The 24,993-nt window shown below is 43.7% G+C and overlaps 27 non-coding genes across 27 annotated transcripts; all 27 read right to left on the bottom strand.

Annotated features, from left to right (window-relative positions):
- Positions 1-728: 728 nt before the first annotated feature.
- trnas-gcu (transfer RNA serine (anticodon GCU)) lies at positions 729-810 on the bottom strand. The gene has a single exon. It is a non-coding gene; the product is annotated as a tRNA-Ser (tRNA).
- A 1,103-nt stretch (positions 811-1,913) lies between these two features.
- trnas-gcu (transfer RNA serine (anticodon GCU)) lies at positions 1,914-1,995 on the bottom strand. The gene has a single exon. It is a non-coding gene; the product is annotated as a tRNA-Ser (tRNA).
- Positions 1,996-2,819: 824 nt separating this feature from the next.
- Positions 2,820-2,901, bottom strand: trnas-gcu (transfer RNA serine (anticodon GCU)). The gene has a single exon. It is a non-coding gene; the product is annotated as a tRNA-Ser (tRNA).
- Positions 2,902-3,055: 154 nt separating this feature from the next.
- trnas-gcu (transfer RNA serine (anticodon GCU)) lies at positions 3,056-3,137 on the bottom strand. The gene has a single exon. It is a non-coding gene; the product is annotated as a tRNA-Ser (tRNA).
- An 866-nt stretch (positions 3,138-4,003) lies between these two features.
- On the bottom strand, positions 4,004-4,085 carry trnas-gcu (transfer RNA serine (anticodon GCU)). The gene has a single exon. It is a non-coding gene; the product is annotated as a tRNA-Ser (tRNA).
- Positions 4,086-4,461: 376 nt separating this feature from the next.
- Positions 4,462-4,543, bottom strand: trnas-gcu (transfer RNA serine (anticodon GCU)). Its single transcript has one exon. It is a non-coding gene; the product is annotated as a tRNA-Ser (tRNA).
- Positions 4,544-4,682: 139 nt separating this feature from the next.
- On the bottom strand, positions 4,683-4,764 carry trnas-gcu (transfer RNA serine (anticodon GCU)). Its single transcript has one exon. It is a non-coding gene; the product is annotated as a tRNA-Ser (tRNA).
- A 155-nt stretch (positions 4,765-4,919) lies between these two features.
- On the bottom strand, positions 4,920-5,001 carry trnas-gcu (transfer RNA serine (anticodon GCU)). Its single transcript has one exon. It is a non-coding gene; the product is annotated as a tRNA-Ser (tRNA).
- Positions 5,002-5,156: 155 nt separating this feature from the next.
- On the bottom strand, positions 5,157-5,238 carry trnas-gcu (transfer RNA serine (anticodon GCU)). Its single transcript has one exon. It is a non-coding gene; the product is annotated as a tRNA-Ser (tRNA).
- A 376-nt stretch (positions 5,239-5,614) lies between these two features.
- On the bottom strand, positions 5,615-5,696 carry trnas-gcu (transfer RNA serine (anticodon GCU)). Its single transcript has one exon. It is a non-coding gene; the product is annotated as a tRNA-Ser (tRNA).
- Positions 5,697-5,851: 155 nt separating this feature from the next.
- trnas-gcu (transfer RNA serine (anticodon GCU)) lies at positions 5,852-5,933 on the bottom strand. The gene has a single exon. It is a non-coding gene; the product is annotated as a tRNA-Ser (tRNA).
- A 155-nt stretch (positions 5,934-6,088) lies between these two features.
- Positions 6,089-6,170, bottom strand: trnas-gcu (transfer RNA serine (anticodon GCU)). Its single transcript has one exon. It is a non-coding gene; the product is annotated as a tRNA-Ser (tRNA).
- Positions 6,171-7,026: 856 nt separating this feature from the next.
- On the bottom strand, positions 7,027-7,108 carry trnas-gcu (transfer RNA serine (anticodon GCU)). The gene has a single exon. It is a non-coding gene; the product is annotated as a tRNA-Ser (tRNA).
- A 1,103-nt stretch (positions 7,109-8,211) lies between these two features.
- Positions 8,212-8,293, bottom strand: trnas-gcu (transfer RNA serine (anticodon GCU)). The gene has a single exon. It is a non-coding gene; the product is annotated as a tRNA-Ser (tRNA).
- Positions 8,294-8,448: 155 nt separating this feature from the next.
- On the bottom strand, positions 8,449-8,530 carry trnas-gcu (transfer RNA serine (anticodon GCU)). The gene has a single exon. It is a non-coding gene; the product is annotated as a tRNA-Ser (tRNA).
- Positions 8,531-8,669: 139 nt separating this feature from the next.
- trnas-gcu (transfer RNA serine (anticodon GCU)) lies at positions 8,670-8,751 on the bottom strand. The gene has a single exon. It is a non-coding gene; the product is annotated as a tRNA-Ser (tRNA).
- Positions 8,752-8,905: 154 nt separating this feature from the next.
- trnas-gcu (transfer RNA serine (anticodon GCU)) lies at positions 8,906-8,987 on the bottom strand. Its single transcript has one exon. It is a non-coding gene; the product is annotated as a tRNA-Ser (tRNA).
- A 171-nt stretch (positions 8,988-9,158) lies between these two features.
- trnas-acu (transfer RNA serine (anticodon ACU)) lies at positions 9,159-9,240 on the bottom strand. The gene has a single exon. It is a non-coding gene; the product is annotated as a tRNA-Ser (tRNA).
- An 866-nt stretch (positions 9,241-10,106) lies between these two features.
- On the bottom strand, positions 10,107-10,188 carry trnas-gcu (transfer RNA serine (anticodon GCU)). The gene has a single exon. It is a non-coding gene; the product is annotated as a tRNA-Ser (tRNA).
- A 603-nt stretch (positions 10,189-10,791) lies between these two features.
- Positions 10,792-10,873, bottom strand: trnas-gcu (transfer RNA serine (anticodon GCU)). The gene has a single exon. It is a non-coding gene; the product is annotated as a tRNA-Ser (tRNA).
- A 139-nt stretch (positions 10,874-11,012) lies between these two features.
- trnas-gcu (transfer RNA serine (anticodon GCU)) lies at positions 11,013-11,094 on the bottom strand. The gene has a single exon. It is a non-coding gene; the product is annotated as a tRNA-Ser (tRNA).
- A 154-nt stretch (positions 11,095-11,248) lies between these two features.
- Positions 11,249-11,330, bottom strand: trnas-gcu (transfer RNA serine (anticodon GCU)). Its single transcript has one exon. It is a non-coding gene; the product is annotated as a tRNA-Ser (tRNA).
- Positions 11,331-11,485: 155 nt separating this feature from the next.
- trnas-gcu (transfer RNA serine (anticodon GCU)) lies at positions 11,486-11,567 on the bottom strand. The gene has a single exon. It is a non-coding gene; the product is annotated as a tRNA-Ser (tRNA).
- A 155-nt stretch (positions 11,568-11,722) lies between these two features.
- trnas-gcu (transfer RNA serine (anticodon GCU)) lies at positions 11,723-11,804 on the bottom strand. The gene has a single exon. It is a non-coding gene; the product is annotated as a tRNA-Ser (tRNA).
- An 840-nt stretch (positions 11,805-12,644) lies between these two features.
- Positions 12,645-12,726, bottom strand: trnas-gcu (transfer RNA serine (anticodon GCU)). The gene has a single exon. It is a non-coding gene; the product is annotated as a tRNA-Ser (tRNA).
- A 139-nt stretch (positions 12,727-12,865) lies between these two features.
- On the bottom strand, positions 12,866-12,947 carry trnas-gcu (transfer RNA serine (anticodon GCU)). The gene has a single exon. It is a non-coding gene; the product is annotated as a tRNA-Ser (tRNA).
- Positions 12,948-13,102: 155 nt separating this feature from the next.
- Positions 13,103-13,184, bottom strand: trnas-gcu (transfer RNA serine (anticodon GCU)). The gene has a single exon. It is a non-coding gene; the product is annotated as a tRNA-Ser (tRNA).
- Positions 13,185-24,993: the final 11,809 nt, after the last annotated feature.

The following is a 24,993-nucleotide window of genomic DNA, read 5'->3' as shown; positions in this document are numbered from 1 at the left end:
GCACTCTCGAACACTAAAGACAACCATCGTTGAGGATGGGTTTCAAACCCACGCGTCCAGAGCACAATGGATTAGCAATCCATCGCCTTAACCACTCGGCCACCTCGTCACGCGGCTGCATTAAACTGGGATGGGGTGTTTTTCTGCAGCTATGTTTAGGATGATTACATTAAAGGGGTTAAACGTTAAAGCGGTGGTAGGTACATTAAAGCAAAGTGCTTCAAACAACTTTGCCTGGCACTCTCGAACACTAAAGACATCAATCGACGAGGATGGGATTCGAACCCAAGCGTGCAGAGCACAATGGATTAGCAGTCCATCGCCTTAACCACTCGGCCACCTGGTAACGCGTCTGCATGAAACTGGGATGTGGTGTTTTTGTTCATCTATGTTTAGGATGATTACTTTAAAGTGGTTAAACGTTAAAGCAGTAGTAGGTACATTAAAGCAAAGTGCTTCAAACAACTTTGCCTGGCACTCTCGAACACTAAAGACGACGATGGGATTCAAACCCACGCGTGCAGAGCACAATGGATTAGCAGTCCATCGCCTTAACCACTCGGCCACCTCGTCACATGCCTGCATGAAATTGGGCTCTGGTGTTTTTCTGCAGCTATGTTTAGGATGATTACTTTAAAGTGGTTAAACGTTAAAGCGGTGGAAAGTACGTTAAAGCAAAGTGCTTTAAACAACTTTGCCTGGCACTCTCGAACACTAAAGACAACCATCGACGAGGATGGGATTCGAACCCACGCGTGCAGAGCACAATGGATTAGCAGTCCATCGCCTTAACCACTCAGCCACCTCGTCACGCGGCTGAATTAAAATGGGATGGGGTGTTTTTCTGCAGCTATGTTTAGGATAATTACGTTAAAGTGGTTAAACGTTAAAGCGGTGGTAGGTACATTAAAGCAAAGTGCTTCAAACAACTTTGCCTGGCACTCTCGAACACTAAAGACATCAAACGACGAGGATGGGATTCGAACGCACGCGTGCAGAAAACAATGGATTAGCAGTCCATCGCCTTAACCACTCAGCCACCTCGTCACGCGGCTGAATTAAAATGGGATGGGGTGTTTTTCTGAAGCAATGTTTAGGATAATTACGTTAAAGTGGTTAAACGTTAAAGCGGTGGTAGGTACATTAAAGCAAAGTGCTTCAAACAACTTTGCCCGGCACTGTCGAACACTAAAGACATCAAACGTCGAGGATGGGATTCGAACCCACGCGTGCAGAGCACAATGGATTAGCAGTCCATCGCCTTAACCACTCGGCCACCTCGTCACGCGTCTGCATGAAACTGGGATGTGATGTTTTTCTGCATCTATGTTTAGGATGATTACTTTAAAGTAGTTAAACGTTAAAGCGGTGGTAAGTACGTTAAAGCAAAGTGCTTTAAACAACTTTGCCTGGCACTCTCGAACACTAAAGACAACCATCGACGAGGATGAGATTCGAACCCACGCGTGCAGAGCACAATGGATTAGCAGTCCATCGCCTTAACCACTCGGCCACCTCGTCACACGTCTGCATGAAACTGGGCTCTGGTGTTTTTCTGCAGATATGTTTAGGATGATTACTTTAAAGTGGTTAAAGGTTAAAGCGGTGGTAGGTACATTAAAGCAAAGTCCTTCAAACAACTTTGCCTGGCACTCTCGAACACTAAAGACATCAAACGACGAGGATGGGATTCGAACCCACGCGTGCAGAGCACAATGGATTAGCAGTCCATCGCCTTAACCACTCGGCCACCTAGTCTCACGTCTGCATGAAACTGGGATGTGATGTGTTTCTGCATCTATGTTTAGGATGATTACTTTAAAGTAGTTAAATTTTAAAGCGGTGGTAAGTACGTTAAAGCAAAGTGCTTTAAACAACTTTGCCTGGCACTCTCGAACACTAAAGACAACCATCGACGAGGATGGGATTCGAACCCATGCGTGCAGAGCACAATGGATTAGCAGTCCATCACCTTAACCACTCGGCCACCTTGTCACACATCTGCATGAAACTGGGCTCTGGTGTTTTTCTGCAGCTATGTTTAGGATGATTACTTTAAAGTGGTTAAACGTTAAAGCGGTGGTAGGTACATTAAAGCAAAGTGCTTCAAACAACTTTGCCTGGCACTCTCGAACACTAAAGACATCAATCGACGAGGATGGGATTCGAACCCACGCGTGCAGAGCACAATGGATTAGCAGTCCATCGCCTTAACCACTCGGCCACCTGGTAACGCGTCTGCATGAAACTGGGATGTGGTGTTTTTGTGCATCTATGTTTAGGATGATTACTTTAAAGTGGTTAAACGTTAAAGCAGTAGTAGGTACATTAAAGCAAAGTGCTTCAAACAACTTTGCCTGGCACTCTCGAACACTAAAGACGACGATGTGATTCAAACCCACGCGTGCAGAGCACAATGGATTAGCAGTCCGTCGCCTTAACCACTCGGCCACCTCGTCACGCGTCTGCATGAAACTGGAATGTGGTGTTTTTCTGCAGCTATATTTAGGATGATTACTTTAAAGCAGTGGTAGGTACATTAAAGCAAAGTGCTTCAAACAACTTTGCCTGGAACTCTCGAACACTAAAGACATTAAACGACGAGGATGGGATTCGAACCCACGCGTGTAGAGCACAATGGATTAGCAGTCCATTGCCTTAACCACTCGGCCACCTCGTCACGCGTCTGCTAGAAATTGGAATGTGGTGTTTTTCTGCAGCTATATTTAGGATGATTACTTTAAAGCGGTGGTAGGTACATTAAAGCAAAGTGCTTCAAACAACTTTGCCTGGCACTCTCGAACACTAAAGACATCAAACGACGAGGATGGGATTCGAACCCACGCGTGTAGAGCACAATGGATTAGCAGTCCATCGCCTTAACCACTCGGCCACCTCGTCTCACGTCTGCATGAAACTGGGATGTGATGTTTTTCTGCATCTATGTTTAGGATGATTACTTTAAAGTAGTTAAACGTTAAAGCGGTGGTAAGTACGTTAAAGCAAAGTGCTTTAAAAAATTTGCCTGGCACTCTCGAACACTAAAGACAACCATCGACGAGGATGGGATTCGAACCCACGCGTGCAGAGCACAATGGATTAGCAGTCCATCGCCTTAACCACTCGGCCACCTCGTCACACGCCTGCATGAAATTGGGCTCTGGTGTTTTTCTGCATCTATGTTTAGGATGATTACTTTAAAGTGGTTAAACGTTAAAGCGGTGGAAAGTACGTTAAAGCAAAGTGCTTTAAACAACTTTGCCTGGCACTCTCGAACACTAAAGACAACCATCGACGAGGATGGGATTCGAACCCACGAGTGCAGAGCACAATGGATTAGCAGTCCATCGCCTTAACCACTCAGCCACCTCGTCACGCTGCTGAATTAAAATGGGATGGGGTGTTTTTCTGCAGCTATGTTTAGGATAATTACGTTAAAGTGGTTAAACGTTAAAGCGGTGGTAGGTACATTAAAGCAAAGTGCTTCAAACAACTTTGCCCGGCACTGTCGAACACTAAAGACATCAAACGTCGAGGATGGGATTCGAACCCACGCGTGCAGAGCACAATGGATTAGCAGTACATCGCCTTAACCACTCGGCCACCTCGTCACGCGTCTGCATGAAACTGGGATGTGATGTTTTTCTGCATCTATGTTTAGGATGATTACTTTAAAGTAGTTAAACGTTAAAGCGGTGGTAAGTACGTTAAAGCAAAGTGCTTTAAACAACTTTGCCTGGCACTCTCGAACACTAAAGACAACCATCGAGGAGGATGAGATTCGAACCCACGCGTGCAGAGCACAATGGATTAGCAGTCCATCGCCTTAACCACTCGGCCACCTCGTCACACGTCTGCATGAAACTGGGCTCTGGTGTTTTTCTGCAGATATGTTTAGGATGATTACTTTAAAGTGGTTAAAGGTTAAAGCGGTGGTAGGTACATTAAAGCAAAGTCCTTCAAACAACTTTGCCTGGCACTCTCGAACACTAAAGACATCAAACGACGAGGATGGGATTCGAACCCACGCGTGCAGAGCACAATGGATTAGCAGTCCATCGCCTTAACCACTCGGCCACCTTGTCACACATCTGCATGAAATTGGGCTCTGGTGTTTTTCTGCAGCTATGTTTAGGATGATTACTTTAAAGTGGTTAAACGTTAAAGCGGTGGTAGGTACATTAAAGCAAAGTGCTTCAAAAAACTTTGCCTGGCACTCTCGAACACTAAAGACATCAATCGACGAGGATGGGATTCGAACCCACGCGTGCAGAGCACAATGGATTAGCAGTCCGTCGCCTTAACCACTCGGCCACCTCGTCACGCGTCTGCATGAAACTGGAATGTGGTGTTTTTCTGCAGCTATATTTAGGATGATTACTTTAAAGCAGTGGTAGGTACATTAAAGCAAAGTGCTTCAAACAACTTTGCCTGGAACTCTCGAACACTAAAGACATTAAACGACGAGGATGGGATTCGAACCCACGCGTGTAGAGCACAATGGATTAGCAGTCCATCGCCTTAACCACTCGGCCACCTCGTCACGAGTCTGCTAGAAATTGGAATGTGGTGTTTTTCTGCAGCTATATTTAGGATGATTACTTTAAAGCGGTGGTAGGTACATTAAAGCAAAGTGCTTCAAACAACTTTGCCTGGCACTCTCGAACACTAAAGACATCAAACGACGAGGATGGGAATCGAACCCACGCGTGTAGAGCACAATGGATTAGCAGTCCATCGCCTTAACCACTCGGCCACCTCGTCACATGCCTGCATGAAATTGGGCTCTGGTGTTTTTCTGCAGCTATGTTTAGGATGATTACTTTAAAGTGGTTAAACGTTAAAGCGGTGGAAAGTACGTTAAAGCAAAGTGCTTTAAACAACTTTGCCTGGCACTCTCGAACACTAAAGACAACCATCGACGAGGATGGGATTCGAACCCACGCGTGCAGAGCACAATGGATTAGCAGTCCATCGCCTTAACCACTCAGCCACCTCGTCACGCGGCTGAATTAAAATGGGATGGGGTGTTTTTCTGCAGCTATGTTTAGGATAATTACGTTAAAGTGGTTAAACGTTAAAGCGGTGGTAGGTACATTAAAGCAAAGTGCTTCAAACAACTTTGCCTGGCACTCTCGAACACTAAAGACATCAAACGACGAGGATGGGATTCGAACCCACGCGTGCAGAGCACAATGGATTAGCAGTCCATCGCCTTAACCACTCAGCCACCTCGTCACGTGTCTGCATGAAACTGGGATGTGATGTTTTTCTGCATCTATGTTGAGGATGATTACTTTAAAGTAGTTAAACGTTAAAGCGGTGGTAAGTACGTTAAAGCAAAGTGCTTTAAACAACTTTGCCTGGCACTCTCGAACACTAAAGACAACCATCGTTGAGGATGGGATTCGAACCCACGCGTGTAGAGCACAATGGATTAGCAGTCCATCGCCTTAACCACTCGGCCACCTCGTCACGCGTCTGCTAGAAATTGGAATGTGGTGTTTTTCTGCAGCTATATTTAGGATGATTACTTTAAAGCGGTGGTAGGTACATTAAAGCAAAGTGCTTCAAACAACTTTGCCTGGCACTCTCGAACACTAAAGACATCAAACGACGAGGATGGGATTCGAACCCACGCGTGTAGAGCACAATGGATTAGCAGTCCATCGCCTTAACCACTCGGCCACCTCGTCACATGCCTGCATGAAATTGGGCTCTGGTGTTTTTCTGCAGCTATGTTTAGGATGATTACTTTAAAGTGGTTAAACGTTAAAGCGGTGGAAAGTACGTTAAAGCAAAGTGCTTTAAACAACTTTGCCTGGCACTCTCGAACACTAAAGACAACCATCGACGAGGATGGGATTCGAACCCACGCGTGCAGAGCACAATGGATTAGCAGTCCATCGCCTTAACCACTCAGCCACCTCGTCACGCGGCTGAATTAAAATGGGATGGGGTGTTTTTCTGCAGCTATGTTTAGGATAATTACGTTAAAGTGGTTAAACGTTAAAGCGGTGGTAGGTACATTAAAGCAAAGTGCTTCAAACAACCTTGCCTGGCACTCTCGAACACTAAAGACATCAAACGACGAGGATGGGATTCGAACCCACGCGTGCAGAGCACAATGGATTAGCAGTCCATCGCCTTAACCACTCAGCCACCTCGTCACGTGTCTGCATGAAACTGGGATGTGATGTTTTTCTGCATCTATGTTGAGGATGATTACTTTAAAGTAGTTAAACGTTAAAGCGGTGGTAAGTACGTTAAAGCAAAGTGCTTTAAACAACTTTGCCTGGCACTCTCGAACACTAAAGACAACCATCGTTGAGGATGGGTTTCAAACCCACGCGTCCAGAGCACAATGGATTAGCAATCCATCGCCTTAACCACTCGGCCACCTCGTCACGCGGCTGCATTAAACTGGGATGGGGTGTTTTTCTGCAGCTATGTTTAGGATGATTACATTAAAGGGGTTAAACGTTAAAGCGGTGGTAGGTACATTAAAGCAAAGTGCTTCAAACAACTTTGCCTGGCACTCTCGAACACTAAAGACATCAATCGACGAGGATGGGATTCGAACCCAAGCGTGCAGAGCACAATGGATTAGCAGTCCATCGCCTTAACCACTCGGCCACCTGGTAACGCGTCTGCATGAAACTGGGATGTGGTGTTTTTGTTCATCTATGTTTAGGATGATTACTTTAAAGTGGTTAAACATTAAAGCAGTAGTAGGTACATTAAAGCAAAGTGCTTCAAACAACTTTGCCTGGCACTCTCGAACACTAAAGACGACGATGGGATTCAAACCCACGCGTGCAGAGCACAATGGATTAGCAGTCCATCGCCTTAACCACTCGGCCACCTCGTCACATGCCTGCATGAAATTGGGCTCTGGTGTTTTTCTGCAGCTATGTTTAGGATGATTACTTTAAAGTGGTTAAACGTTAAAGCGGTGGAAAGTACGTTAAAGCAAAGTGCTTTAAACAACTTTGCCTGGCACTCTCGAACACTAAAGACAACCATCGACGAGGATGGGATTCGAACCCACGCGTGCAGAGCACAATGGATTAGCAGTCCATCGCCTTAACCACTCAGCCACCTCGTCACGCGGCTGAATTAAAATGGGATGGGGTGTTTTTCTGCAGCTATGTTTAGGATAATTACGTTAAAGTGGTTAAACGTTAAAGCGGTGGTAGGTACATTAAAGCAAAGTGCTTCAAACAACTTTGCCTGGCACTCTCGAACACTAAAGACATCAAACGACGAGGATGGGATTCGAACGCACGCGTGCAGAAAACAATGGATTAGCAGTCCATCGCCTTAACCACTCAGCCACCTCGTCACGCGGCTGAATTAAAATGGGATGGGGTGTTTTTCTGAAGCAATGTTTAGGATAATTACGTTAAAGTGGTTAAACGTTAAAGCGGTGGTAGGTACATTAAAGCAAAGTGCTTCAAACAACTTTGCCCGGCACTGTCGAACACTAAAGACATCAAACGTCGAGGATGGGATTCGAACCCACGCGTGCAGAGCACAATGGATTAGCAGTCCATCGCCTTAACCACTCGGCCACCTCGTCACGCGTCTGCATGAAACTGGGATGTGATGTTTTTCTGCATCTATGTTTAGGATGATTACTTTAAAGTAGTTAAACGTTAAAGCGGTGGTAAGTACGTTAAAGCAAAGTGCTTTAAACAACTTTGCCTGGCACTCTCGAACACTAAAGACAACCATCGACGAGGATGAGATTCGAACCCACGCGTGCAGAGCACAATGGATTAGCAGTCCATCGCCTTAACCACTCGGCCACCTCGTCACACGTCTGCATGAAACTGGGCTCTGGTGTTTTTCTGCAGATATGTTTAGGATGATTACTTTAAAGTGGTTAAAGGTTAAAGCGGTGGTAGGTACATTAAAGCAAAGTCCTTCAAACAACTTTGCCTGGCACTCTCGAACACTAAAGACATCAAACGACGAGGATGGGATTCGAACCCACGCGTGCAGAGCACAATGGATTAGCAGTCCATCGCCTTAACCACTCGGCCACCTAGTCTCACGTCTGCATGAAACTGGGATGTGATGTGTTTCTGCATCTATGTTTAGGATGATTACTTTAAAGTAGTTAAATTTTAAAGCGGTGGTAAGTACGTTAAAGCAAAGTGCTTTAAACAACTTTGCCTGGCACTCTCGAACACTAAAGACAACCATCGACGAGGATGGGATTCGAACCCATGCGTGCAGAGCACAATGGATTAGCAGTCCATCGCCTTAACCACTCGGCCACCTTGTCACACATCTGCATGAAACTGGGCTCTGGTGTTTTTCTGCAGCTATGTTTAGGATGATTACTTTAAAGTGGTTAAACGTTAAAGCGGTGGTAGGTACATTAAAGCAAAGTGCTTCAAACAACTTTGCCTGGAACTCTCGAACACTAAAGACATTAAACGACGAGGATGGGATTCGAACCCACGCGTGTAGAGCACAATGGATTAGCAGTCCATCGCCTTAACCACTCGGCCACCTCGTCACGCGTCTGCTAGAAATTGGAATGTGGTGTTTTTCTGCAGCTATATTTAGGATGATTACTTTAAAGCGGTGGTAGGTACATTAAAGCAAAGTGCTTCAAACAACTTTGCCTGGCACTCTCGAACACTAAAGACATCAAACGACGAGGATGGGATTCGAACCCACGCGTGTAGAGCACAATGGATTAGCAGTCCATCGCCTTAACCACTCGGCCACCTCGTCTCACGTCTGCATGAAACTGGGATGTGATGTTTTTCTGCATCTATGTTTAGGATGATTACTTTAAAGTAGTTAAACGTTAAAGCGGTGGTAAGTACGTTAAAGCAAAGTGCTTTAAAAAATTTGCCTGGCACTCTCGAACACTAAAGACAACCATCGACGAGGATGGGATTCGAACCCACGCGTGCAGAGCACAATGGATTAGCAGTCCATCGCCTTAACCACTCGGCCACCTCGTCACACGCCTGCATGAAATTGGGCTCTGGTGTTTTTCTGCATCTATGTTTAGGATGATTACTTTAAAGTGGTTAAACGTTAAAGCGGTTAAACGTTAAAGCGGTGGAAAGTACGTTAAAGCAAAGTGCTTTAAACAACTTTGCCTGGCACTCTCGAACACTAAAGACAACCATCGACGAGGATGGGATTCGAACCCACGAGTGCAGAGCACAATGGATTAGTAGTCCATCGCCTTAACCACTCAGCCACCTCGTCACGCTGCTGAATTAAAATGGGATGGGGTGTTTTTCTGCAGCTATGTTTAGGATAATTACGTTAAAGTGGTTAAACGTTAAAGCGGTGGTAGGTACATTAAAGCAAAGTGCTTCAAACAACTTTGCCCGGCACTGTCGAACACTAAAGACATCAAACGTCGAGGATGGGATTCGAACCCACGCGTGCAGAGCACAATGGATTAGCAGTACATCGCCTTAACCACTCGGCCACCTCGTCACGCGTCTGCATGAAACTGGGATGTGATGTTTTTCTGCATCTATGTTTAGGATGATTACTTTAAAGTAGTTAAACGTTAAAGCGGTGGTAAGTACGTTAAAGCAAAGTGCTTTAAACAACTTTGCCTGGCACTCTCGAACACTAAAGACAACCATCGACGAGGATGAGATTCGAACCCACGCGTGCAGAGCACAATGGATTAGCAGTCCATCGCCTTAACCACTCGGCCACCTCGTCACACGTCTGCATGAAACTGGGCTCTGGTGTTTTTCTGCAGATATGTTTAGGATGATTACTTTAAAGTGGTTAAAGGTTAAAGCGGTGGTAGGTACATTAAAGCAAAGTCCTTCAAACAACTTTGCCTGGCACTCTCGAACACTAAAGACATCAAACGACGAGGATGGGATTCGAACCCACGCGTGCAGAGCACAATGGATTAGCAGTCCATCGCCTTAACCACTCGGCCACCTAGTCTCACGTCTGCATGAAACTGGGATGTGATGTGTTTCTGCATCTATGTTTAGGATGATTACTTTAAAGTAGTTAAATTTTAAAGCGGTGGTAAGTACGTTAAAGCAAAGTGCTTTAAACAACTTTGCCTGGCACTCTCGAACACTAAAGACAACCATCGACGAGGATGGGATTCGAACCCATGCGTGCAGAGCACAATGGATTAGCAGTCCATCGCCTTAACCACTCGGCCACCTTGTCACACATCTGCATGAAACTGGGCTCTGGTGTTTTTCTGCAGCTATGTTTAGGATGATTACTTTAAAGTGGTTAAACGTTAAAGCGGTGGTAGGTACATTAAAGCAAAGTGCTTCAAACAACTTTGCCTGGCACTCTCGAACACTAAAGACATCAATCGACGAGGATGGGATTCGAACCCACGCGTGCAGAGCACAATGGATTAGCAGTCCATCGCCTTAACCACTCGGCCACCTGGTAACGCGTCTGCATGAAACTGGGATGTGGTGTTTTTGTGCATCTATGTTTAGGATGATTACTTTAAAGTGGTTAAACGTTAAAGCAGTAGTAGGTACATTAAAGCAAAGTGCTTCAAACAACTTTGCCTGGCACTCTCGAACACTAAAGACGACGATGTGATTCAAACCCACGCGTGCAGAGCACAATGGATTAGCAGTCCGTCGCCTTAACCACTCGGCCACCTCGTCACGCGTCTGCATGAAACTGGAATGTGGTGTTTTTCTGCAGCTATATTTAGGATGATTACTTTAAAGCAGTGGTAGGTACATTAAAGCAAAGTGCTTCAAACAACTTTGCCTGGAACTCTCGAACACTAAAGACATTAAACGACGAGGATGGGATTCGAACCCACGCGTGTAGAGCACAATGGATTAGCAGTCCATCGCCTTAACCACTCGGCCACCTCGTCACGCGTCTGCTAGAAATTGGAATGTGGTGTTTTTCTGCAGCTATATTTAGGATGATTACTTTAAAGCGGTGGTAGGTACATTAAAGCAAAGTGCTTCAAACAACTTTGCCTGGCACTCTCGAACACTAAAGACATCAAACGACGAGGATGGGATTCGAACCCACGCGTGTAGAGCACAATGGATTAGCAGTCCATCGCCTTAACCACTCGGCCACCTCGTCTCACGTCTGCATGAAACTGGGATGTGATGTTTTTCTGCATCTATGTTTAGGATGATTACTTTAAAGTAGTTAAACGTTAAAGCGGTGGTAAGTACGTTAAAGCAAAGTGCTTTAAAAAATTTGCCTGGCACTCTCGAACACTAAAGACAACCATCGACGAGGATGGGATTCGAACCCACGCGTGCAGAGCACAATGGATTAGCAGTCCATCGCCTTAACCACTCGGCCACCTCGTCACATGCCTGCATGAAATTGGGCTCTGGTGTTTTTCTGCAGCTATGTTTAGGATGATTACTTTAAAGTGGTTAAACGTTAAAGCGGTGGAAAGTACGTTAAAGCAAAGTGCTTTAAACAACTTTGCCTGGCACTCTCGAACACTAAAGACAACCATCGACGAGGATGGGATTCGAACCCACGCGTGCAGAGCACAATGGATTAGCAGTCCATCGCCTTAACCACTCAGCCACCTCGTCACGCGGCTGAATTAAAATGGGATGGGGTGTTTTTCTGCAGCTATGTTTAGGATAATTACGTTAAAGTGGTTAAACGTTAAAGCGGTGGTAGGTACATTAAAGCAAAGTGCTTCAAACAACTTTGCCTGGCACTCTCGAACACTAAAGACATCAAACGACGAGGATGGGATTCGAACCCACGCGTGCAGAGCACAATGGATTAGCAGTCCATCGCCTTAACCACTCAGCCACCTCGTCACGTGTCTGCATGAAACTGGGATGTGATGTTTTTCTGCATCTATGTTGAGGATGATTACTTTAAAGTAGTTAAACGTTAAAGCGGTGGTAAGTACGTTAAAGCAAAGTGCTTTAAACAACTTTGCCTGGCACTCTCGAACACTAAAGACAACCATCGTTGAGGATGGGTTTCAAACCCACGCGTCCAGAGCACAATGGATTAGCAATCCATCGCCTTAACCACTCGGCCACCTCGTCACGCGGCTGCATTAAACTGGGATGGGGTGTTTTTCTGCAGCTATGTTTAGGATGATTACATTAAAGGGGTTAAACGTTAAAGCGGTGGTAGGTACATTAAAGCAAAGTGCTTCAAACAACTTTGCCTGGCACTCTCGAACACTAAAGACATCAATCGACGAGGATGGGATTCGAACCCAAGCGTGCAGAGCACAATGGATTAGCAGTCCATCGCCTTAACCACTCGGCCACCTGGTAACTCGTGTGCATGAAACTGAGATGTGGTGTTTTTGTGCATCTATGTTTAGGATGATTACTTTAAAGTGGTTAAACGTTAAAGCAGTAGTAGGTACATTAAAGCAAAGTGCTTCAAACAACTTTGCCTGGCACTCTCGAACACTAAAGACGACGATGGGATTCAAACCCACGCGTGCAGAGCACAATGGATTAGCAGTCCGTCGCCTTAACCACTCGGCCACCTCGTCACGCGTCTGCATGAAACTGGAATGTGGTGTTTTTCTGCAGCTATATTTAGGATGATTACTTTAAAGCAGTGGTAGGTACATTAAAGCAAAGTGCTTCAAACAACTTTGCCTGGAACTCTCGAACACTAAAGACATTAAACGACGAGGATGGGATTCGAACCCACGCGTGCAGAGCACAATGGATTAGCAGTCCATCGCCTTAACCACTCGGCCACCTCGTCACGCGTCTGCTTGAAATTGGAATGTGGTGTTTTTCTGCAGCTATATTTAGGATGATTACTTTAAAGCGGTGGTAGGTACATTAAAGCAAAGTGCTTCAAACAACTTTGCCTGGCACTCTCGAACACTAAAGACAACCATCGACGAGGATGGGATTCGAACCCACGCGTGCAGAGCACAATGGATTAGCAGTCCATCGCCTTACCCACTCGGCCACCTCGTCTCACGTCTGCATGAAACTGGGCTCTGGTGTTTTTCTGCAGCTATGTTTAGGATGATTACTTTAAAGTAGTTAAACGTTAAAGCGGTGGTAAGTACGTTAAAGCAAAGTGCTTTAAACAACTTTGCCTAGCACTCTCGAACACTAAAGACAACCATCGACGAGGATGGGATTTGAACCCACGTGTGCAGAGCACAATGGATTAGCAGTCCATCACCTTAACCACTCGGCCACCTCGTCATGCGTCTACAAGGAACTTTGGCTCTGGTGTTTTTCTGCAGCTATGTTTAGGATGATTACTTTAAAGTGGTTAACTGTTAAAGCGGTGGTAGGTACATTAAAGCAAAGTGCTTCAAACAACTTTGCCTGGCACTCTCGAACACTAAAGACATCAAACGACGAAGATGGGATTCGAACCCACGCGTGCAGAGCACAATGGATTAGCAGTCCATCGCCTTAACCACTCGGCCATCTCGTCACGCGGCTGAATTAAAATGGGATGGGGTGTTTTTCTGCAGCTGTGTTTAGGATGATTACGTTAAAGTGGTTAAACGTTAAAGCGGTGGTAGGTACATTAAAGCAAAGTGCTTCAAACAACTTTGCCTGGCACTCTCGAACACTAAAGACATCAAACGACGAGGATGGTATTCGAACCCACGCGTGCAGAGCACAATGGATTAGCAGTCCATCGCCTTAACCACTCGGCCACCTCGTCACGTGTCTGCATGAAACTGGGATGTGATGTTTTTCTTCATCTATGTTGAGGATGATTACTTTAAAGTAGTTAAACGTTAAAGCGGTGGTAAGTACGTTAAAGCAAAGTGCTTTAAACAACTTTGCCTGGCACTCTCGAACACTAAAGACAACCATCGTTGAGGATGGGTTTCAAACCCACGCGTCCAGAGCACAATGGATTAGCAATCCATCGCCTTAACCACTCGGCCACCTCGTCAGGCGGCTGCATTAAACTGGGATGGGGTGTTTTTCTGCAGCTATGTTTAGGATGATTACATTAAAGTGGTTAAACGTTAAAGCGGTGGTAGGTACATTAAAGCAAAGTGCTTCAAACAACTTTGCCTGGCACTCTCGAACACTAAAGACATCAATCGACGAGGATGGGATTCGAACCCACGCGTGCAGAGCACAATGGATTAGCAGTCCATCGCCTTAACCACTCGGCCAAAAACAGGGCAAAACGGACTGCCATGGCGGGGGAAAGAAAAAAAAAAAGAAAAAGCGAAGGGGGAAAAGGAAAAAGGAAAAAAAAGCGGTGGAACCGGATATTTCTTTTTTTTATATTTTGTTTGTTACCAGTTCTCTATGCATATTTCCCTTACTAACAAACTAACTAACACATTTCTTAAATAAATATTTATACTTTTACTTAATCGCAAAACACTTCCTCAAATAATTTTTGTACAGCCGAAATAAAACAAAGAACACGTATTTGTATTTCTACTAATATGTTTTATTCAAAAGTCTTAAATCCAATGCAACATTCATAATAAATATTCCTTATGTGTATTAATATAATTTTAAATAATATTGATTGCAACTATAATAAACAAACAAATGCAGTTTAATAATAAAAATATATACATATTTACATATACTAATGATAATAAGCACTTCCACACATAGTTTAATAAAAGTTTATTTAAATATAATGTAAATAACATATGTGTCTATGTATATATATATATACGCATGAATATATATAATTTATACATTTAAAAACTTTAACATTAAAGATAGATAGATAGATAGATAGATAGATAGATAGATAGATAGATAGATAGATAGATAGATAGATAGATAGATAGATAGATAGATAGATAGATAGATAGATAGATAGATAGATAGAAATAATATAATATATGTGTCAGAGGGTGTTTTGGTGTTGGTTCATGTTTCATGTTTTTGAGGTATCATGTTCACAGTCATGTTTTTTCATGCACTTCCTGGTTTGTCATGTGATCCTGACATGTGCTCCCTTGTTTTGTGTTCTGTCATGTCATTGGTTTATTGTTTGATCATTGTTCACAGGTGTCCCTTGTCCAGTCATTAGTCTATGTATTTTAGCCCTCATGTTTGCCATGTGTAATTGATGTTGTTACCCACTGTTAGTGAGTATATTGTTTATGTTCTGCTTCATGCCAAGCCTAACCTGTTGTTTAATGTTTTGGATTTAAGGTTGCTCTAATAAAGACTGCACTTGGGTTCTAAACCTTGCCTCCAGTGGACTTAATGTGACAATATGTATAAATACTATAATAAAAAATACTATTCTGCTAAACACACCACACACTCTTGCCAGGACTTGCACCTGGAATCTTCCACCCAAAGGATGGATGTGTTACATTACACCACAAGAGTTTTTTGTGTGTTTTTTTATTTTAACTATTACACCACACAAGTATTATTCTTTTTTTTTTCCTTTTTTTTTTTTTTGTGTGTGTGCAAATTAAGCATTGCAAACACAGCAACTAAAAACAAAAGGTTCACATCACAACACACCACACAGCAAACACATTTAAAAATATATAAACATAAAAAATATATAAAAATGTAATAAAATATATAATAAAACTGCTATATAAAGCAATTCAAAGAGGTCCCTGTACACTCTCCTTCCACTGAGCCACAGAGAGGCCTGAAGCTGGACAGTACCACCGGCCCTTCAACTGAGTGTGGCCAGTTGTCTTGTTTTTGGATTGCCCACAGTGCTTGCAGGTGTAGTGGTAAACATCCTTTGCCAGGCGTTTCCTTGGTGGTTCACCCCTAGCCATTCTTTCCTCGTCTTCTTGGGCAGCTTTCTGCTGCCTCCAGGTACGCTGCCTGGGCTGAGTAGGGGGACCAGTTTGTGGTAGTCGGTTATCAGGTGGGTCCTGGACCTGGGGATGAGGCTGGAACTGGGCTGGGTCCTGGAACTGGGGATGAGGCTGGAACTGAGGAGGCTGGAACTGGGCTGGGTCCTGGAACTGGGGATGAGGCTGGAACTGAGGAGGCTGGAGCTGGAACTGAGGAGGAGGCTGGAACTGGGGATGAGGCTGGAACTGAGGAGGAGGCTGGAACTGAGGAGGCTGGAGCTGGAACTGAGGAGGAGGCTGGAACTGGGGATGAGGCTGGAACTGAGGAGGAGGCTGGAACTGAGGAGGCTGGAGCTGGAACTGAGGAGGAGGCTGGAACTGAGGAGGCTGGAGCTGGAACTGAGGAGGAGGCTGGAACTGAGGAGGCTGGAACTGGGCTGGGTCCTGGAACTGGGGATGAGGCTGGAACTGAGGAGGAGGCTGGAGCTGAGGCACTGGTAGACCTGGTGGGTAGCTGGGAAAGGGTGGGTAGGATGCAAAGTCTGCTGCTGGTGGATATATGGGAATTGCTCCAGGGGGAGGGGTGGGCAGGGGGCACCTTTTTGAGGTTCGTTTGCGAACAAATGCCTTTCCCTCCTGATTTTCAGGCTCCTCAAAAACCATTGCCTCATGCCCATGTTGTAAAGGAGCAGCTGGAAGGTCTCTCACTTCAGGAAGCGGCTCCTTTGCCAGGTATAGTTGATTAGGCAGTTCAGTACCCTGCAGCAGCATGTCCCTGTCTGCACGTTTTTGTCTTCTTAGGAGCCTGCAAGAGAAATTCAAGTAATTTATTAAAATTGGTTTTAAATTTATTGCCCTAATTTATTGAAATGTGCTACAGAAATAATTTAAATTAGTGATACATTTCAGTAGGCATCTGTAAAAGTGCATTCTACCATCTTAATATATATCTAAATTATGGCACATGCTTTCAATGCAAAATGATCGTGAGTACAAGTGAAAGGGTTTAGAAGCAATTGTTTGTGTGAATTTAGATTGAATATTTGGATTTGTGTTTAATGTTTTAAGAAAATTAGCGATGGCTACAAGAATGTATTTTAGAAATTCAGAAAAACTGTAATGACTTGCCTGGTTTAATAAAGTTTCAATAAACTAAACTTAATATAAAGCCCATTGTCTTAACTTTTATTAATTTTTAAAAGAAACATGTACAGGAAGGTTTTTCAAGTACAATCTTGATATGCTACTGTGATTGTATAAAAGTACAGCACAAAATAAGACTCACCATGAGGAGACAGTAGTGGTATTTATTGGGACCAGAACCAGGTTAGTCTGTTCTAGAACTGCCCTGCTGTCCTCCAGAAGCTGTTTTAAGTGGCTGTATACTGCTACAATAGATTGAGGAATTGGCAGAGTTTTTCCACTTGTGTCCTTGGGCCTGTTCCGTGCTTGCTTAAACTCTTTGAAAAGTCGTAAGCAAACACATTCACAGACCCGGTGGACTTCAGGGTCCTGAGCCGCCTGCCCATGAGTCATGAACAGTCTATGGAAAAGAAGGGTGATATAATCTGGACTGTATACTGTGTAAAATATAAACTAGTGACAATTCAAATTGTTAAATTACCTCTCTGCTGCCTGCTGTCCTGGAGCAGAACCGCTTGGCTTCCTGGATGCTCTCCATGGTCCTGTCAAGGTGTTTTTCTTTGCCCTCTTACCATATTTCGAGGGCACTTTGTCCATGGGATTCAAAGCCATGTACAGACGGACTATTTCGGCCTCCTCTTGCAATGACAAGGCAGTGATTGTACGGTTTAGGCCAACCAGGTACGCTGCCAAGGCATCAACTGCCTCCCAGCCCAAGACACCTCTAGCATCACAACGTACACTCTGAAAATTGAGAAAATAAGCAAGTCCAATAAATATATACAGTGTTGAGTAAATAGTTCACATTATACATATATTTTAACTGTACATATTGTTGACAATATGTTTTTCACATGTCAGCAGATACATTTTTCTTTTTAAATTTTTTCTTCATTGGTTCTTAAACTGGTTTGTAGGTTTGTCCATGTTGTTTTGAACATGTAATTTCTATTTCAAGAAATGAGCCAAACCATTGGAGAAAAACTGTAATAAAAGATATTACAGGATAGCAACATTACCTGGCCGGATGTGCTAGGATGTGCCGTGTCATCCGCCTCATCCTCACCGACCTCCTCATCAGGGGATTTGGGTCCAGTCTCCCCTACAGGACTGGTCACCTGGGCCTCCATGACAGCTAATGGAGGGTCAGATTCACCAGCCCTAAGGTCAGCTGGATTGCACACAGTCCTGTCATAATCGCCTTCATCCTCGGGCTCCTCCGAGGGGACTTCGGTCATGTCACTGTTGGTTGCCATCAGCTGATCACCTTTATTGGACTGGGCCAATAAGTATTCAACAGCAATCCGCTCCTCTGCAATAATTTGTAACACATTGTTAATGGGGAAAGGACACACACACACACACACACACACACACACACACACACACACACACACACACACACACACACACACACACACACACACACACACACACACACACACACAAACAAACACATGATTGAGAGAGAGAGAGAGAGAGAGGAATGCTCCAATGCTCAGCATTTCCTTGAGAGATATCTTACCAGTGGGCTTTCCTGGAGGGGTGAACTCAGGCATCAAAGCAGAGCCAAGGACCCTTTGGCTCAGGTTGTTTAGATGAGACATTAAAGAAACATCAAATGTTCTTAGGGTTGAGGCCCCCACCACAGCTACAGCTTCTTTTGCCCGGCTCATGTTCCACCTCGAGGCCCCCTCCAACATATACATTTGGGTGTGCAATGCATTGCATCTCCATCCTAATAATGAAAATGCAAATATTCAGTCAGTAATTATTTTAAACTGAGGAAATACAAATTTAATGACACAGTTATAGAACAGTGAAATAGAATAATAAGACAAATAGCTTGTTGTAAATTCCATGAAAGCAAGCCAAATCCAGGTAGTACCCAGGATTCTACTACTATAATGGTGACACTATAGCAATCTTTACAACTTAACAACCTACAGAACATTTACCAGGAATGAAGGAACACTGATGACGGTGAAAACTCTCCAGAGAGGATGACCCCCTGCCACACCTAAGCACATTTAGTACTTTGCCACCCTTCTGGAGTGTCCCCGTCTTTGTGTATAAGTCAACATGTGGAGGGTCCTGGATGCACTCGAGGTGTTTTTTCTGCATCTCCCACACATGCTGCATGCTGTCAGGGTTAACTAGGCGAAGCCCTGTAGTGTCGGTTGACTCCCAGACCGATTCCAGCAGCCCTGAAATCATGGCCCGTATCTCCTCAGCCCCACGTGTCCGCCGCCTACAGTGCTTCACCAGTTCACCGGTGCTGATGGTGGCTATGAGCTGCGCCTCAGTGGGAGCCTGTCCACCATGCTTGTTTTTCCACTCCCCTCTCTTGGCCACCTTAAGTTCTTTCACATCCTCCTGATCCCACTCAAAGATACAGGAGTAAAGTTTGGAACAAAAGGTACCATAGAGAGGGTGGTGCTCTGTGGTAAGCCCGCAGTTAAATCTCCTCATGAAATGGAAAATATCAAGCCTCACAATACACTTCCATGGCCGAAAAAGATTCAGCACTGCAGGTGCACCTGTGGAGGGGGAAAACATTAGCAAAAAGCATACATTTGATTGTATTTCAACATATTTTTCAGTCATAATAATTAATTACAATTACATTACATTGATATAATAATAATAATAATAATAATAATAATAATAATAATAATAATAATAATAATAATAATAATTACAACCACTATTAACATTTGTAAAATATATTGCAATGCACATGTGACCCTGGACCACAGAACCACGTAAAATCATACGTTGAACCGGAATATCTGTAGCAATAGCCAACAATACATTGTATGGGTCAAAATTATTGATTTTTCTTTTATGAGAAAAATTAATATAATTATTATTAATATTAAGATCATGTTCCATGAAGATATTTTTTGCAAATTTCCTATCATAAATATATATATATACCAAAGTTTTTTTTGTGAGTGGATATGCATTGCTAAGGACTTAATTTTGATAAATTTAATTTTCTTAATATTTCTATTTTTTTGTACCCTCAGATTGAAAATGTTCAAATAGTTATATCTGGGCCAAATAATGTCCTATCCTAACAAACCATACATCAATGGAAAGCTTATTTACTCTGAATGAGCTTGCCTTTCAGATGATGTCTACATTTTAATTAAAAGATGGTGTTAGAATACATTTGGTTCCTGAAACATTTGATTCCAGTGGGTGTGTTTTCATGCATATTGATTAGTTTCCAAGTACTGATAGTTTCCTTGACACTATGCGCAAATCAATGGAAAAGAAAATATAAGCACATACTCCTGTATTTAACATTAAACACAAATCCTTAATGGATTATTTTGAAATGGTAAAAAAAGTTTCAGTGTTTAATCATTAACAATAACTGTTCAATTTCAAAAAATATATATAGTTTGATCAATCGTTAGAGCTGTTTTGCCCATATTCTTGACATGTCTTAAGCACACCCCTTCAAGTAAAGTGTTACCAAAAAGACCATTAAGACTTGGTTTTGTGGTCCAATGTCACATTTGATAAAGTAGTAATCTGAAAATCCCACCTGACTGACTGCAGCAATCCCGGTCAACATAGATGACCTCCGGCTCTGGCTCACCAGCATTCTGGTAGCGTCTGACGATGCCCTGGCACAGCTCCTCCAGTCCTGCACCCTCAGCTGTTGTCAGAACGCTGTTCAGAACCTGGCCGAGCTCATTGCCGATGTTCGTCATCCACGCAGCTGTGTCCCCAATGTCCCCAGCCAGCTTTTTGGTGATCTGAAAAATAAGCATAAAGAAACATAAAGACATTCTAACAGGCTTAATTATATATTTTCTTCTTTTTGTTATGGTACATTACTCATATATATATAAAATCTCATGCTGAGACCTTCATGTATTGTACCTTCTTTGTAGAATCCATTTTTAGGATTCGGCCATAGGTGGATGTAATCACCCCCTTCATCTCGTCGAGATGGCTGAGGATGTCATTGGAGTGGACAGTCTCAAACCACTGGGCGAGTGGAAGCGGCCTGAAGGGTGCAGGTGCAGGAAAGGATGGTGCCGTTGTAGATTGGACCAGGGCAACCTTTTTCAAATTATGCTCACAGTCAGAGAGGTACTGGATGGTCCGTCGTGCCCACTCCTCACTGTGGACTTCCTCTACTGCTGACTGGAGGTAGGAAGAACTGTTGCCACTGGTCCTTGGCCTGAGGAAGGTCACACATTTCTTGTCCAGGGCTAGCTGAGAGGTCAGCACTGCTGGAAACATTGTCCTGTGTGCCACATCCAGTTGTAAAAGGATGTCCTGGCTCCATGGGCATACTGGAAGCCTGCATACACTGCAGCGTGGATAGTCTCCACCCACCAGGTAATAGCGACTACCCATGTCGATCACCTCCCTGACCTTTGGGTAGATCCCTGAGTGGTGCATCTTACGGCCACACTGTTGGCATTTAAGAGGAATGCCCCACATCCTCATTGGTGCCCACAAGAACATCCTCTGTCTGAAGTACCACCCAGGCTCAGGAGGAGATGGCTTGGGCTGCATCGGTGGATAAAACCAGTTCTCCTTGATCTTCTGCCTGAGCTGTCCTGTGGGCTCATAGAGGCACTTGGCAATCCATACCCAATCTGCTGGCTGGAGGACTCTCTTGAACTGACTGGGAAGAAAGCTTTCCCAATCAGTTACAGCCTGAGGCAGAGGTGTGGGCTGCACAGAGGGTGCTGGATGTGAGGATGGAGTGGGCTGCGAAGATGTAGAGCGCCATGGTTGTGAGGTCTGTGGAACTGGAGAGTGGTGAGGGGATGGAGATGGTCTTGGGGACGGAGTGGGCCACTGGGATGGAGTGGGCTGTTGTGGTGGTGGAGGCTGTACAGCTGGAGAGTGGCGTGGGGATGGAGTGGGCTGTGGTGGTGGTGGAGGCTGTAGAGCTGGAGAGTGGCGTTGGGATGGAGTGGGCTGTGGTGGTGGTGGAGGCTGTAGAGCTGGAGAGTGGCGTTGGGATGGAGTGGGCTGTGGTGGTGGTGGAGGCTGTAGAGCTGGAGAGTGGCGTTGGGATGGAGTGGGCTGTGGTGGTGGTGGAGGCTGTAGAGCTGGAGAGTGGCGTGGAGATGAAGTGGGCCGAGAGGACAGAGTGGACCACTTCGGTGGAGTGGGCCGTGATGTTGGTGGAGGCTGTAGAGCTGGAGAGTGGTGTGGGGATGGAGTTGTCCAACGGGATGGAGTTGGCCGTGAAGGTGGTGGTGGTGAGGGCTGTAGGGCTGGAGAGTGGTGTGAGGATACAGTGGGCCGCAGGGATGGAGACACTGGTGTCTGCACCAGCCGTGGAGATGGTGAGGGGCACGGAGATGGTGTGGGATCTTTTAAAGGGCTGAAACGTGGAGCCAACAGGGCCCCATAATGGCTGGACTCAATATGTTGGAGGAGTCCAACAGCACCCTGGACCCTGGCCCCACAGGTGTCACACTTCTCTTCAGCATGGTGGTCAGAGAGGTGCTCTGAGAACTTCTCTGCCTCCACAACCACACCACAGAGAGAACACTTAATTCCTTGTTCTTCTTGTGATGTCCCTGCCACTGTGCTGCTGCTGCTGCCTGCCACTGTGCTGCTGCTGCCTGCCACTGTGCTGCTGCTGCCTGCCACTGTGCTGCTGCTGCCTGCCACTGTGCTGCTGCTGCCTGCCACTGTGCTGCTGCTGCCTGCCACTGTGCTGCTGCTGCCTGCCACTGTGCTGCTGCTGCCTGCCACTGTGCTGCTGCTGCTGCTGCCTGCCACTGTGCTGCTGCTGCTGCTGCCTGCCACTGTGCTGCTGCTGCTGCTGCCTGCCACTGTGCTGCTGCTGCAGCTGCCTGCCACTGTGCTGCTGCTGCCTACCAATACATTAGGCCCTGTATCTGTTGACTGGGATAAAACGTTTTTAAAGATTAGAAACAAAAGAAGGCCATACTATTCATGTTAAATAATTTCATCAATTATTCTGCAGAACTGTGCACTCAGATAACAGATATGTGGATGATCAATAAAATAGTCTATTACATGATACAGGAACTTATCATGCCTTTGATATATTATATCTTACACCTACCTTGTGGAACCCACAAGTGCACACTATATGCCTGCCAAACAGGTCCACCTTATTTCCCTTTTGTAGGGGACAGGCATCAATCCGCTCCAGGGCCTCCTTCCATTGTTTGCTTCCAGGCCTTTTGCCTGTAGTGAACTGGAAGGTTCCCTGGGCATACCTATGGCACACATCATTCCAATAGGCGTTGGATTTCCCTGTTTTGGTCATTTCTGAAAAATATCGTGGAAGAATATTGTCAGAGAGAGCAACCATTGATTACCATAGTATTTTTTTTCCCTATTATGCTAGTCAATGGTTGCTCTCTCTGCTTGGTTTCAAACAGTCTTCAAAATTGCAAGAGTAGAATTTTGTCTTTTGAGGTTGAACATCTGTTTTGACAACATGCAATGTAAACTTGTGTTAAATATGTGTTACCACTGCAACAAATACTGTATAATAATCTAAAGTTTTTGTAGAAATATTTGTACAGTGTTGGGTAACGTAATGTAATTATATTACTACAGTTGTTATTTTACCAGAGCAACCGTAAAATAACCACACCAAATACTAGCATGGTTCATAAACACTAGTATTGACAATAAATTACAACATCTGCACCTGGAACAAAACAACATCTGGATCTGGGGTGGGAGGTCGACATATTTTATGATGGATATCTATTATCAGGGGTTAAACAATCATTTCTCCCCTCAAAAAAAAAACCATGGAGAGTTACGTTAACGTTAGCATACCGTCACAGGTAAATCTTATGTGAACTTGCCTTACTGCGGCAGTTTAGACCTCTTAAACTTTATTCCCAAAAAAAATATAATTAAGGTCTGGTAAATAGGTTAAAACTAGAGTCGTGAATTTGTGATTTAATAATACTTAATGTTACCTTTAATCTCCGGATAGTAGATGATGTTCTCCCGAGTTCAGCGAGAATGTCACGAGAATAATCAGCCAATCGAGATTGACCTGCATGTGAACTCGATTGCTGATTGGCTCTTTTATGCACATTTCCCTTAATAACAAAACACTTTCTCATATAATTTTTGTACAGCTGAAATAAAACAGACAACACGTATTTCTACTAATATGTTTTATTCAAAAGTCTTAAATTTAATCCAACATTCACATTAAATATTCCTTATTTGTATTCATCTAATTTTAAATGATAATTACAACTATAATAAACAGTTAATAAATTAATGCAGTTTAATAATATATACATATTTACATATAAGGATAATAAACACTTCCACAAACAGTGTAATAGAATGTTACATGAATATAATGTAAAGAACATATACGTATATAAGTTAGTTAGTTATATTTATTGTCACATATACTTTGCAATACAGTGAAATGCTTGTGCCACAAGTTGCAAGGGGTCAAAAGGAAAATCTAAAAACACAGAAGTAATGAAAACACAATAGTAGACAAAAAAATAATATAAGAGGTAGGGAGAACCATACAAAAAACATGACCTATGGCATGACAACCAAACACATACAATGCACAGGTAAACCTATATATATATTATATTATATATACTATATATACACATACATACATACATACACACACACACACACAAACATATACATTATTAATATAATTCCATTATGCAATAGGTATATAATTTATAAATTTATGTAAATGCGAAATGTAATTATATTTATTCCAAAAAGAAAAGAGTTTTCCTATGAATTTACCTAATGCACTCAAACTTTAACATTAAAGACAGATGATAGATAAATAGATATAGATATAATACATTAAAGACAGCTGATAGATAAATAGATATAGATATAATACATTAAAGACAGCTGATTGATAGACATAGATATAGATACAGATATAATATTTTAAAGAACATTCCTATGAATTTTCTTATACATTAAAGACAGCTGAAAGATAAATAGATAAAGATATAATACATTAAACAGCTTTCCTATGAATTTTCTTAATGCACACCATTCAATCAGCTGTCTTTTAATAATTTCCAAGCTCAGTGTCTGTGTGTGTAATA

The sequence above is a fragment of the Pseudorasbora parva genome, chromosome 22, assembly GCF_024679245.1.
Source record: "Pseudorasbora parva isolate DD20220531a chromosome 22, ASM2467924v1, whole genome shotgun sequence".
NCBI classification, from domain to species: domain Eukaryota; kingdom Metazoa; phylum Chordata; class Actinopteri; order Cypriniformes; family Gobionidae; genus Pseudorasbora; species Pseudorasbora parva.
Note: the sequence above shows the minus strand (reverse complement) of the source record. Positions and strands in the feature narration are given on the sequence as shown.